Source organism: Vulpes lagopus, chromosome 8 (genome assembly GCF_018345385.1).
Source record: "Vulpes lagopus strain Blue_001 chromosome 8, ASM1834538v1, whole genome shotgun sequence".
In the NCBI taxonomy this organism is placed as follows: Eukaryota; Metazoa; Chordata; class Mammalia; order Carnivora; family Canidae; genus Vulpes; species Vulpes lagopus.
The window spans coordinates 53398868-53411286 of record NC_054831.1 but is presented as its reverse complement, the minus strand read 5'-3'; the positions used below and the strand labels follow the sequence as shown (position 1 = coordinate 53411286).

At 42.9% G+C, this 12419-nt stretch overlaps 1 protein-coding gene across 12 annotated transcripts in view; it reads right to left on the bottom strand.

Annotated features, from left to right (window-relative positions):
- Positions 1–12419, bottom strand: part of ZNF438 (zinc finger protein 438) — a 409820-nt gene that overhangs the window by 174239 nt on the left and 223162 nt on the right. For 6 of the 12 annotated variants that reach the window (XM_041764963.1, XM_041764964.1, XM_041764965.1 and 3 more), the window contains exon 1: positions 1605–1719. The exons of 2 other annotated variants lie outside the window; for them this stretch is intronic. The gene's annotated coding sequence lies outside the window, so the exon portion shown is untranslated. 4 more of the 12 variants (XM_041764962.1, XM_041764968.1, XM_041764969.1 and 1 more) reach the window with 4 other exon arrangements.

Below are 12419 nucleotides of genomic sequence, written 5' to 3'. Positions count from 1 at the left end.
GGAACCTTGCCTGAAATGTTCTTAGCTCAGGCTCTTCCTCTCAACTTGAATTCATTCAACTGTCCCCTCTTTTGGAAGGCCTTCCATGACTGATCCTACCTAAAACAACCTGCCCCATTCCCTTGCTGTCATTCTTTTATCTTGCTTTACCTCCCTGTACTTAAATCACTATCTTGAATAACATTATGTACTTACTCTTTGTAGCCTATTTCCCCACCAGAAAATAAGCTCCACCAGGTTAGGGGCAACCTTGTTTGCTGCTCTATTCCCAGTTCTGACTCAGAACCTGACTTCTGAATAAACACACCTCTTACCCCAGGCTAGGAGACCTATGGGAATTTCTTAATAACAATACCATACTCGGCCTTTCACTCTTACATTGTGAGCTCATCTGATCCTTGAAAAAGCAACAGCATATACACTATCATCTCCCATTTTAGGTAGAAAAAGAAAATCCCAAATTTGGGTGACTTGTCTCTGGACACAAAGCTATTAAGTGGTAGAACCAAAATCAGCACCCCTGCTTTCTAATGCTAAGGCTTCTCAAAGAAAGATAAACTGAATTTACAGAAATGTGATCTCTCCATCTCTAGAATAAGTACTCCCTGAGATGTGTGTAATGGTCTTCCCTTCAAAGTTCCTAACAAACACTTATCTCTACATTTGAGTAGTATAGTACTAACTCATCAATAACATACTAACCCTGGGCAAGCCAAAACATTCAAAGTCACAGATAACAGTCACACGTCCCAAGTCCACACAGCAACGACCTCTAAAACTCGGTGTATCGTGTTGAGTGTAATGTACTAGTTCCCGCATGCTGAACCCTTCCTCTGACCAACTCCGCCAAGGGAACCTGATAATCGTCAAGAACATAGTGAGAACGGCACCAGTCGTCTCTCGACCCCTAGGCCACCAAGATCGCCCATCAGACTCCAGTGTTGCCCATGACCAGACGCGTGGGTGGGTGCGTGAGGGTTGAGGAGGCAAAACTCTGAAAAAGATCCCTACCTATAGACCTTTGTTAAGTGGCCACGGCCACCGGCCACCACATCCCAGAAGAACGGAGGTCTTTCTGGGCTTTCACCTGGCACGTTTACAGGTTTGTGCTACCTCGCGTGCTCTCACAATGTCCCCGTTCTTTGCAAGTGATAATGAGGCCAGAGGCTGCTTCACCTCCGTTTGACACAAAGAGGAAACTGAGGCAGCAGGTGGTTATCTTTACAACTTGCAGGATCCCAAAGGAAGCCTAGATGCGGAGTCCCTGGTGCAACCCTCTAGGCCAGACTTCACATGTCAATCCAAGCCCCTTCATCAAGGAAGGGAAAGAGGGGGGCCGCTCCCACGTGGACCTTCCCGGTCCTCCCGGTCGGCTCGCCGGGCCCTGGCTACCAGTCCGCGCAGCGCGGCCTCGCCTCCTCGCACCCGGGCCCGCCCGCCGCAGAGGGCGTCCCGCTCGGGGCGGGCACCTGTCCCTTCACCGCGGTCGGCGGCGCCCCGATCGCCCAAGGATCACACGCCCGCAGCCACCACCGACGCGGCGAAGGCGCGCAGCAGGGCGAGCCCGCAGGCCCAGGGAGCTGCAGGAATCCTCAGAAACTTACAGTTTTCCTACAGCGTGCGCGTCACGGCGAGGTGACGTCACGGGACCCGGCGTTCAGGGAGGTCAGGCCGCCGGGCGCCGGACCGCACCGCCCCCGCGGCTCCGCCCCGTGCGCGGCGGCGGGAGACACGCCCCTTTCCTCGGCGACCCCGCCCCGCCCCGCCCCACCCCCACCCCGCCGCGAGGCGCAGGGCGCAGGCGCACACGGCCTGCCTGGCCGCCTCCCAAGGCGGGGACTGCCTGAGAGCTCGGCCGGGAGCGTGCGGCTGGGGCAGGGGGCACCAATGGGAGGGGACGTGGACGCGCACACCCTTCCACGCCCCCAACGGGAACACAGCAAACGAGCTGCCGCCCAGGGCTGGGGTCGGGCGCCAGGGTTGTGAGGTAGATTTTCCGCAGACATTGCCTCCCTTCCCTCACGTGTTCATGAAAAGTTTTCCACGTGTGGGGAAGCAGCCATCCGCGCCCCGCCAGGTGCCTGCGAGCCCTCGGGCGGGTGGAGCCGGCGCTCCGCGGCCCGGCCCCGCCCCCGGCCCCGCCCCCGGCCTCGGCTCGGCCCCGCCCCGGCCGGCCCCGCCCCCGGCGCTAGACGCGGCCGCTGGAGCCCGCCCTTCCGGCTCCCGCTCGCGGCCCCCGCCGGCCCCGCCCCGCCCCGTCCCGCCGCCGCCCGGGGGCTCCAGCGTCTCCTTCCTGCCGGGTTTCCCGTTGGGGCCGCGTGAAGCCGCCCACGGGCCCCGCGCACCTCTACGAAGTCTCCCCAGAGGTGGCCCTCGTGGGCAGCAGCACGCTTGTTAGCCGGGGAGCTTGCCGGCGCCTCCCCCGCGTGGTGCCGCCCCCCCGCGCCCTGGCGTCTGCGCTTCCTCAGGCCCGACAAACCCGGAGGCCCGGTTACGGGACGGCCCCGCGGAAGGGACAGTGAACTGTACTGACTGGCTGGCTCTGGCTTCCAGGGTGCCGACGTTCCTCGTAGAAGCAGGGGGAAATAAGCGTTATGGTAAAGAGTGGCTCACGCACATCAGTCTTGGGGGGAAAATAATAGGAAAAACAGACCTTGGAAATAGACCCTCAGGAGGACATACTGAGGATGCGTTTGAATCACGACAAATGGCTGGATCAGCCGTGGGATTTGGCCCAGCAGCTCCAGCGTGAATAAAGCCTGAAACGATGGACTTACACTCTCGTTGAAAAGACTGTAGTATTTTCATAGGAAAAAAATGATTACGGGAGAATATTAGTCTTGAACTCCTGACATCTAATCTGGCTACAAATAAATATGTCATTCAGGAGAAATCTAAAGTTCTGAAAAGTTTCCGATTTGGATACTATGCGCACATTTATGTTCATGGAATTTTATACAAGATCTTAATGATCAAATGATGTAAGGAATGTAAATGTAAAGTCTGAAAAGGATCATTTTAAACAGTAAAGTATTTTTTCTGTGGAGCAGAGTTCTAGAAAAATTAGCGCTTTTTAAAAGGGCTACTTATCTTTAAAATGATACTGATACTTTTCTTCGTGAAACAACTTTTAGAAAAGTTTAAATTTTACATTTCGTTGTTGACATCTGTATAAAACGTTTTATGTATATCATGCCAAACATTGGAATTCTCTTTGAGATTCTAGATATATCTATGGGACTGTTTTTACAAGCAAGCATCATCTCTCATTTTCTGGAGTGGAAATCATTAAGAAGTATACATCAAATTATTAAATGTTTGTAACGTTGAATAGTTATGCTTCTACAAGACGGTTTGACAGGATGCATTCTTTTTTTCCCATCTCATTATTGTTTTCTTTTCTTGGTACCCCCAAGATTTAAAACAAGAACAAAAACTTAGTATAGATGTAGGAAAGAAGTAACGCGACCAAGGAAAGAGTGACAAGTGGAAAGCGTACCCAAACAAAGAGGAACCACAGGGAATGTCAAGGAAAAATTTGTGGGGATATACACATTTACACGTTCAGATTCAGTCAAGTTCCTATGCCAAACTGGAATCTAAATAAGTAACCAGGAGCTGAGGTCAAACATGTGTTGACATTAGAGAGAGGAACTCTAAGAACTTCTTGCTTTAAGAAAATAAAAACCCAGACATAAGATGGTTAGCACAGAAGGACTAAGGGCCTCCACTCTGGCCATTGGGGTTTTGGTTTCCACTGGTGGTTCTTTCACTTTGTTATCTGCTGCCACTAGCAAGCTAGCCCCCTGAGCACCCTGCGCCCTAACTCTTCCTTCCTTTGGTCCTACACTGCAAACTGAGAAAAAAACTGAACTCTACTACTAGGGACAAATAAATGGTGGAAATACAATGTTTACTATCTATTGAGTGTTTATATGTACTCATCCCTGCATTATCTCATTTAATCCTTGCACCTGGATGAGATAAACACTGCCATTATCTCTATCAGACACACAGGCAAGCAGGGTACCTGGTGCTAAGTCAAGTATCTCATGTCACACAGTGTCTGAGTAGCAAAGTAAAGGTTTGAATCCATGCTCCAGATTCCACAGCCATAATCACCGATCTGTATGAAGTTTCATATGACAATGTAAGAAAGACAGACTCAGGAAGTCCAAGATAACGTAAATTCTAGCTCCAAAAGACTGATTCCATGGGTATCTTTTTCACTATTCCCCACCCTGTCTTTGCATGGATGCTTCTATTTAATTGTTTAAGGTGCTCATCATAACCCACTGAGTTGATTTTGTAACTATTAATAGATGGCCACCCTGAGAAACACTAATCAAAATCCAAAATATGAAAGATCAGATTGTATAACATGTGATAAGGATGATTTTTCCCAAAGCATAAATTTGGGGAAACTTGTTTTAGTAATAATGTGTGTGCTTTCTGAGTTGCTTTGCTAATGTATTTCTTACTATGAGTCTCAATTTAAAAAAAATGTGAAAAACACTATTATAACCCCTTGCTTGACTTCTTAGCATATTTCTTCTTTCAGAATCAAGACCAAGAAAAACCAAATCCTACTCTGTAAACCCCTTGCATTTCCCTCCCACCCCTTGCATTTGTCTCAGCTCCAGGATCTGGTCCGAGAGGTCTCTTTCCAGGCAATAAAGACAATAATCAGGTCATTTTTGCATCCAGAAAGGCTCTTGTCTCCAGCACAAGCCCAAAAGTGTACTAATAACTTAACAATATAATAAGCATCCATAAGCTGAGAGTTACACAGAATAAAGCATAGGTCATTCTGAGAAGGGAGCAGAGATAAGGAGCTTGGTGGAAGAAAGACTTGAGACAAAGATTGAAGAGCTATGGAGGGATATGTGATTAATAATCACACAATCTTTCACGGATTTCCTGGCACAGAGTTTGCAAAGTATTTCATATGTCATTTTATCAGCTCTCTCGCCCCAACCCTTTATTTTATTATTTTTTAAAGATTTTATTTATTCATGATAGACACAGAGGCAGAGACATAGGCAGAGGGAGAAGTAGGTTCTCCTCAGGGAGCGTAATGCAGGACTCAATCCCAGGACCTCCGAGTCAGGACCTGAGCCAAAGGCAGACACTTAACCACTGAGCTACCCAGGTGCCCCTCCCCCCCTTTATTTAGCTAATTCTTCCCATCCTTTTAGTCTTTTCTTAGCAGGAACTCCCTCTGAGAACCTTTTCCTACACTGCCTTAGCTCTTGGCCTTGAAAGTTATTTTGATTTCCTTCTCTGCTAGACTGTAAGCTCTGTGAGAGTAAGGACAATGTTGGTCTTGTTCAACCTCAAATCCTCTACTGGTAGCCGAATACCCTAAGTAGGTACTCAGGAACTATGTGTGGAGGGAGGAATGAATGGATAGATGAACTCAAATTTAAAGACTGGCTAGGCCTCTTACTCAGGATGCTAGTTGTTTCCTAAAAAGGGGGCACTGTGCTAATAGAAATAATACTGAGAAGAAAAATCCTTAAGGAGAAAAAGCCATTTTGTATGGTGACGCAGTGAATCATAGCAAAACAGTGAACAGGGTCAGCTCTGTTATTAACTGAGTACTTTTGTGCAAGTCCAGTAACTTCTCTGAGCCTTTAGAAGGCTCAATATTATTTGTGGTGAATGCCCTAATAGAGTGTTACTCTGGGGGAACTCTGGGAAATCAGGGCAGGCCACCTGGAGCCTTATTTGCATGAAGTTCCCTGAAAGAAACTGACAGGACTGGGAGCTGGCAATTAATCCTCTTAAACAAAAGATGTTGGACAAAGGCTTCCCCCAACAACAAGAGGGTGGGATGGGGGAGTGAGGAGGGAAATGGAAGACAAGTAACTAGTGTCATTGCTCTCAGGAGCCAAGTTCATGATTAAGTACAAGGCCAGGTGCATGCTTTTGAGTATGAAGTTGAAAGAACCAAGCTGCCTTTGTGTGTGTGTGCGTGTGTGCATGTGCGTGTGCGTGTGCGTGTGTGTGTGTGTGTGTGTGTGTGTTAGGATTAGAGGGCAGGAGAGGAAGATGCAGGAGAGAGAAGAGAGTGTCGAAAAGATTTACAATTCCTCAGGGAAGAAACCTCACTTACTATAGCACAACTGGCCGGCAGAATGTTCCAGAAACAGGCCTTCCGGTCTTTGTGTATTCTGTTCTTCCTCCCTGGAATCTATTTTTTCCCTTATCTCTTGGAAAAGGCCTACTCTTTCTTCAAATTCAGGTTCTATCATTAATCACCTCTGCTAATAATTGCCAACCTTTACTGAGCACCTGTTTAAAGCTGAGCCTTCTCTGTGAAACCTTTAATCTTGACAACTATTAATTTCTTCTTAGACATACAGAAACTAATGGTGAATCTTACAGTTGATGGCATCTTCAATTTAATAACAAATACTGTGTTGTGTTACGTTTGCTGGTGCTTCTTTCTCTCCCCCACTAAGCTGTGAATTCCTTGAAGATAGAGATTTACTCAACTTTGTGTCCTTAGCCCCTAATGTAGTTTCTAGCACATAAACAACATTTGACAGACTTCTTGAAATCAGTTGAAGAAGGAATGTCATCTCCCTGACAGAGTGACAGGTAGGTGCAATCCAGGAGACAAAAGTCAGAGACTGTTGTCACCAAAAATTGTGGTTATCCCCAAGACCTCATTGACCTGAGACAACAAAGTCACAACTTCCTAGTTGAGTTCTCTCTGGCTCTAAAGGTATGCGACAGTCCTCCTGGGCAATTAATTCAGCATGCCTCTTCTCCACTTGACGAAATGTCATTTATCATTTACCCTTTATGTTGGGTTCACACAATTTTTAACCAATTAAAGCAGTTATACTAAGGCCAAATAGAAGTAGTATTTTAAAATCTGATTTTGCAAACTCAGATGTAACTGCATTTACACTTGACACTGGAGATGGTACTCAGCTCACAGAGGTGTTTGATTTGTGTTTTTACATTTTTTACTTGACTATAGAAGATAACGCATTTTATTTTTATTTTTTAATAATAAATTTATTTTTTATTGGTGTTCAATTTGCCAACATACAGACTAACACCCAGTGCTCATCCCATCAAGTGCCCCCCTCAGTGCCTGCCACCCATTCACCCCCACCCCCTGCCCTCCTCCCCTTCCATCACCCCTAGTTCATTTCCCAGAGTTAGGAGTCTTCATGTTCTGTCTCCCTTTCTGATATTTCCTACCCATTTCTTCTCCCTTCCCTTCTATTCCCTTTCACTATTATTTATATTCCCCAAATGAATGAGAACATATAATGTTTGTCCTTCTCCAATTGACTTATTTCACTCAGCATAATACCCAGGTGTTTAGTTTCATCCATGTTGAAGCAAATGGTGGGTATTTGTCATTTCTAATGGCTGAGTAATATTCCATTGTATACATAAACCACATCTTTATCCACTCATCTTTCGATGGACACCGAGGCTCCATCCACAGTTTGGCTATTGTGGACATTGCAGGTGTCCCGGCGTTTCACTCCATCTGTATCTTTGGGGTAAATCCCCAGCAGTGCAATTGCTGGGTCGTAGGGCAGATCTATTTTTAACTCTTTGAGGAACCTCCACACAGTTTTCCAGAGTGGCTGCACCAGTTCACATTCCCACCAACAGTGTAAGAGGGTTCCCTTTTCTCTGCATCCTCTCTAACATTTGTGGTTTCCTGCCTTGTTAATTTTCCCCATTCTCACTGGTGTGAGGTGGTATCTCATTGTGGTTTTGATTTGTATTTCTTTTTCACCATACACAAAGATAAACTCAAAATGGATGAAAGATCTAAATGGGAGACAAGAGTCCATCAAAGTCCTACAGGAGAACACAGGCAACACCCTTTTTGAACTCGGCCACAGTAACTTCTTGCAAGATCCATCCACGAAGGCAAAAGAAACAAAAGCAAAAATGAACTATTGGGACTTCATCAGGATAAGAAGCTTTTGCACAGCAAAGGATACAGTCAACAAAACTAAAAGACAACCTACAGAATGGGAGAAGATATTTGCAAATGACATATCAGATAAAGGGCTAGTTTCCAAGATCTATAAAGAACTTATGAAACTCAACAGCAAAGAAACAAACAATCCAATCATGAAATGGGCAAAAGACATGAACAGAAATCTCACAGAGGAAGACATAGACATGGCCAACATGCACATGAGAAAATGCTCTGCATCACTTGCCATCAGAGAAATACAAATCAAAACCACAGTGAGATACCACCTCACACCAGTGAGAATGGGGAAAATTAACAAGGCAGATAACGCATTTTAAAAGCCAGCATTTGACTTCTTCCAAAAAGTTAAAAGCTCCGACAATTTTGGCTGCCCACTCACCCAGGGCATTCATCACTGGAATGAAACTGACTGGTTCAGAGGCGCAGATGTTCCCTATTTTCCCATAACCCCCAGCTGGGGACTATTTAACCTACCCACTTGGCCCCTGAGGCACTTGAGTTTATGACAGATCTTGAAAGTGAAGGGCTTGATCATTTAAGTCTCTAGCTTCAGAAGGATCATAAAAGCTTTGCCCAGAAATTCAGTAATGCTGTAAGTGAAGTAATGATAGACAATAGTCACATTTTCCTTTATAAATAGAGTTTTCACAATTTTTATATTTTTCTTCTAGAGAAGAAATGTTTTTGTGCATTAGGGATTTTTCAATACTGTATTACTTTTTAGTGTGTAAATAAAAGAGAAAAATCCTTATGAGAAATTGAAGCACAAAATTGACAATTGGGTTCACAGTATGGTCTGGCATATGTGACTACTGTATTGATTAATTCACAGAATACACACCTACCCAGCATGCAACTTTCTTTACTGGCCTCACAGTTCTCTTGTTACACATGGAAGAAAGGAAGTGAGTATTTGTTGATTATCAGGTTTATGTTTTATGCTATACCACAAAGGGTAGTCACAGTCACTTTTACATTGTATTTTAAATTTTGAGGCTATATAGAATGTGAATAATTCATTAGTCTGTTATTTTGGTGAGATTCTCTTGTCTAGACTATAGTAGGTACGGCTATTGACATTGGTTGCAAATGACAGGAAAACCCCAAGATAACAGTGTTAAGAGGAGTTGGTTTATTTCTTTCATGTGTAAAAATGTCTGAACATAGATGATGTTTGTCCATGTCAGGTGTCAGGGACTTGAGCTCTTTCTAGATTGTTGCTCAGTCATACATGACCTACATTTCCAAAGTCACCTCATAGTTCAAGATGGCAGCCTAGCTCCAGTAATCATGCAGGAAGGAGAAGGTCCAGAATATTCTGCAGCTTGTAGTCCTCACATCCCACTTTTTCAAAGAAGCTTTTCTCAGCTATTTAAGAGACTGACCTATTGACTTCTCTTCTAAATTCACTTAAAACCTACCTGCACTAGAGTTTATTCATTTAAATACTTTAAAATGTATTTATGTTATGAATAGTCTCAACATCTCTGTCATCATCATTGTTCTTAAGTCTAGAACAATGATTCTCAACCCTGGCTATGCATTAGAGATGCCTAACAAACTTTAAAATGAAAAGCAGTACTCAGATGCCATTGGTGGTCCAGGATCTGTACTTGGAGAACAACCACAAAGGCAAAAGAAGACAGATAGTTGGGGGCCAGGGATGGGGTCACTGAGAGGGGGTTTACCCTCATTGTAGTTTCTGTCAGGGGCTCATGTAGACACAGGACCCTAAGGAGTATGTGTGCCAGGGAAGCCACACATCAGCCTAGGATTCTATGTAGATATTCCTGAGGCCAAACATGATCCAGAGGCTTTAGGCTTCATATATGTGTGAATGGATGACACAAACCTTGGGCTAGGATGACCAGAGGTGATAGCCACCAGGCACTGAAGATCTGAGGCTCTTTCCCACTGTTTTTGGATTTGTGTACAACTCTAAGAGAAAGATAGGAGTCAGGAAGACAGAGATAGATAGATGATAGATAGATAGATAGATAGATAGATAGATAGATAGATAATAGCATTTTCTAGCTCTCTAGTGTAGAAGCTAAATCCGATTGGATTTAATTTAGAAAAATTAAAGAAATGTGATGGTTCTTGTGACTCAAGTCTCATGGAACAAAATTGTGGATGTGACAAAAGCTGATATATATGTGCAGGAAAATACCTTATATTTAAACAATACTTTATTGTCATATATAAGTTCTCATGTTCTAATTATTATCTGATTATAACTATAGAGCTACTGTTTAGAGTGAATACAAAGCAGAGAGGTGATATCAATAGAAATTTAGGATGACACCTGAAGAACCCCAGGTATGGATGGTGAAACTCAGAGAGATGTTTGTGTTTTCTGGCTCATACACTTGAGAAAAAGGTCAAATATTTTCCTAACTAGATATTTTCCTTGTTATCAATATCTTCTGATTTATAGTAGCAAAACTAATTTTTTTCACTTTAAAATTTTCATTCCTGCCAAATCCATCTAGTTAAATGGGTACTTACACTCCAAAAAGTACAGGAAAAAGACATGCATTTTATACTAAGTTGCTTTGAATTTTCCTTTCATATATTATTTCTAAAGCCTCCTTTTTAATTTGAAATATTATATTATTCTTGTCATATAAAGTAGACCAGTTTTTTTTATTATTATTACTTAAAATTTAGTTAACATACAGTGCAATATTGATCCCGGAGTAGAATTCAGTGATTCATCACTTACATACAACACCCAGTGTTCATCACAAGTGCTCTCCTTAATACCCATCACCCATCCAGCCAGTCCTCCACCCTTCCCTCCATCAACCCTGTTTGTTCTGTATGGGTCTCTTATGATTTCCCTTTCTCCTTTTTTCCTTTCCCCTTTTCCATATGTTCATTTGTTTTGTTTCTTAAATTATACATATGAATGAAATCATATGGTATTTGTCTTTCTCTGACTGACTTATTTTGCTTAGTATAATACTATCTAGCTCCATTCACATTGTTGCAAATGGCAAGATTTCTTTTTTGATGGCTGAGTAATATTCCATTGTATATGCATATATACCACATCTTCTTTATCCATTCATCAGTTGATGAACATTTGGGCTCTCTCCATAGTTTGGCTATTGTAGATAATGTTGCTATAAACATTGGGGTGCATGTACCCCTTTGAATCACTATTTTTGTATTTTTTGGGTAAATGCCTAGTAGTGCAATTGCTAAATCATAGGGTAGTTGTATTTTTAACTTTTTAAGGAAACATCATACTGTTTTCCAGAGTGTCTGCACCGGTTTGCATTTTCACCAACAGTGCTAGAGGGTTCCCCTTTCTCTGTATCCTTCCCAACACCTGTTGTTTCTTGTGTTGTTAATTTTAGCCATTCTGACAGGTGTGAGATGGTATCTTACTATGGTTTTGACTTGTATTTCCCTGATGATGAGTGGTGTCGAACATCTTTATATGTGTCTGTTAGCCATCTGGATGTCTTTGGAAAAGTGTCTATTCATATCTTCTGCTGATTTCTTAACTGGATTGTTTGGTTTTAGGGCGGGTGTTGAGTTTGATAAGTTCTTTATAGGTTTTGGATACTAACCCTTTATTAGATATGTCATTTGCAAATATCTTTCCCATTCCATAGGCTGTCTTTTAGTTCTGTTGACTGTTTCCTTTGCTGTGCAGAAGCTTTATATCCTGATGAAGTCCCAATAATTCATTTTTGCTTTTGTTTCCCTTCCCTCCAGGAATGTTAGGCCAGTTTCTTAATATGGGCTTCGTGACCAATTTAAGATCAAAAGCACTAAGACTACAGTTATCTAATTCCTAGATTTCCTTCCCTTTAAGTAAAATTGGAACATTTATAAAAAGCATGCAGCCTGGTACACTATCAGTCCTCATTCAAGGAATGAATGCAGGGTATACAAAGGAACTTTTTCTGAGAAACAGGAATGAAATAAGCCTTAGTGGCTGTTTAAGAGCTGTTCGTTTATTTTTATGTTTCACTTTTTAGTAGGAGGGTAACATACATAGAATAAAATTCATAAATAATAAATGTACAATTCAATGAGTTTTAACCAATAAATATAGCCACATTTCCACCACACAATTATATATATATATATATATAATGGAATATTCCCATCACCCAGAAAGTTCTCTTTTACTACTTTGTGGGCAATCTGCTTCTTTCCCCTGGCTCCTGGTACCAGTGATTCTTTTGTGTTTATATAAATAGATTCATATAGATAGAGTAAATAGTGTTTTGTGTATGGCACCTTCTGTCTAGTAAAAATGTCTGTGAGATCTACCCATGTTATTGTCTCAGTAGTTCAAACCTTTTTTTATTGGTGAGTAATACACAATATTATGGATATATTGCAGTCTATCCAATTTCCCATCGACACACATTTGAGTCGTTTCCAGTTTTTGTCCATTATAGATTAAACACAT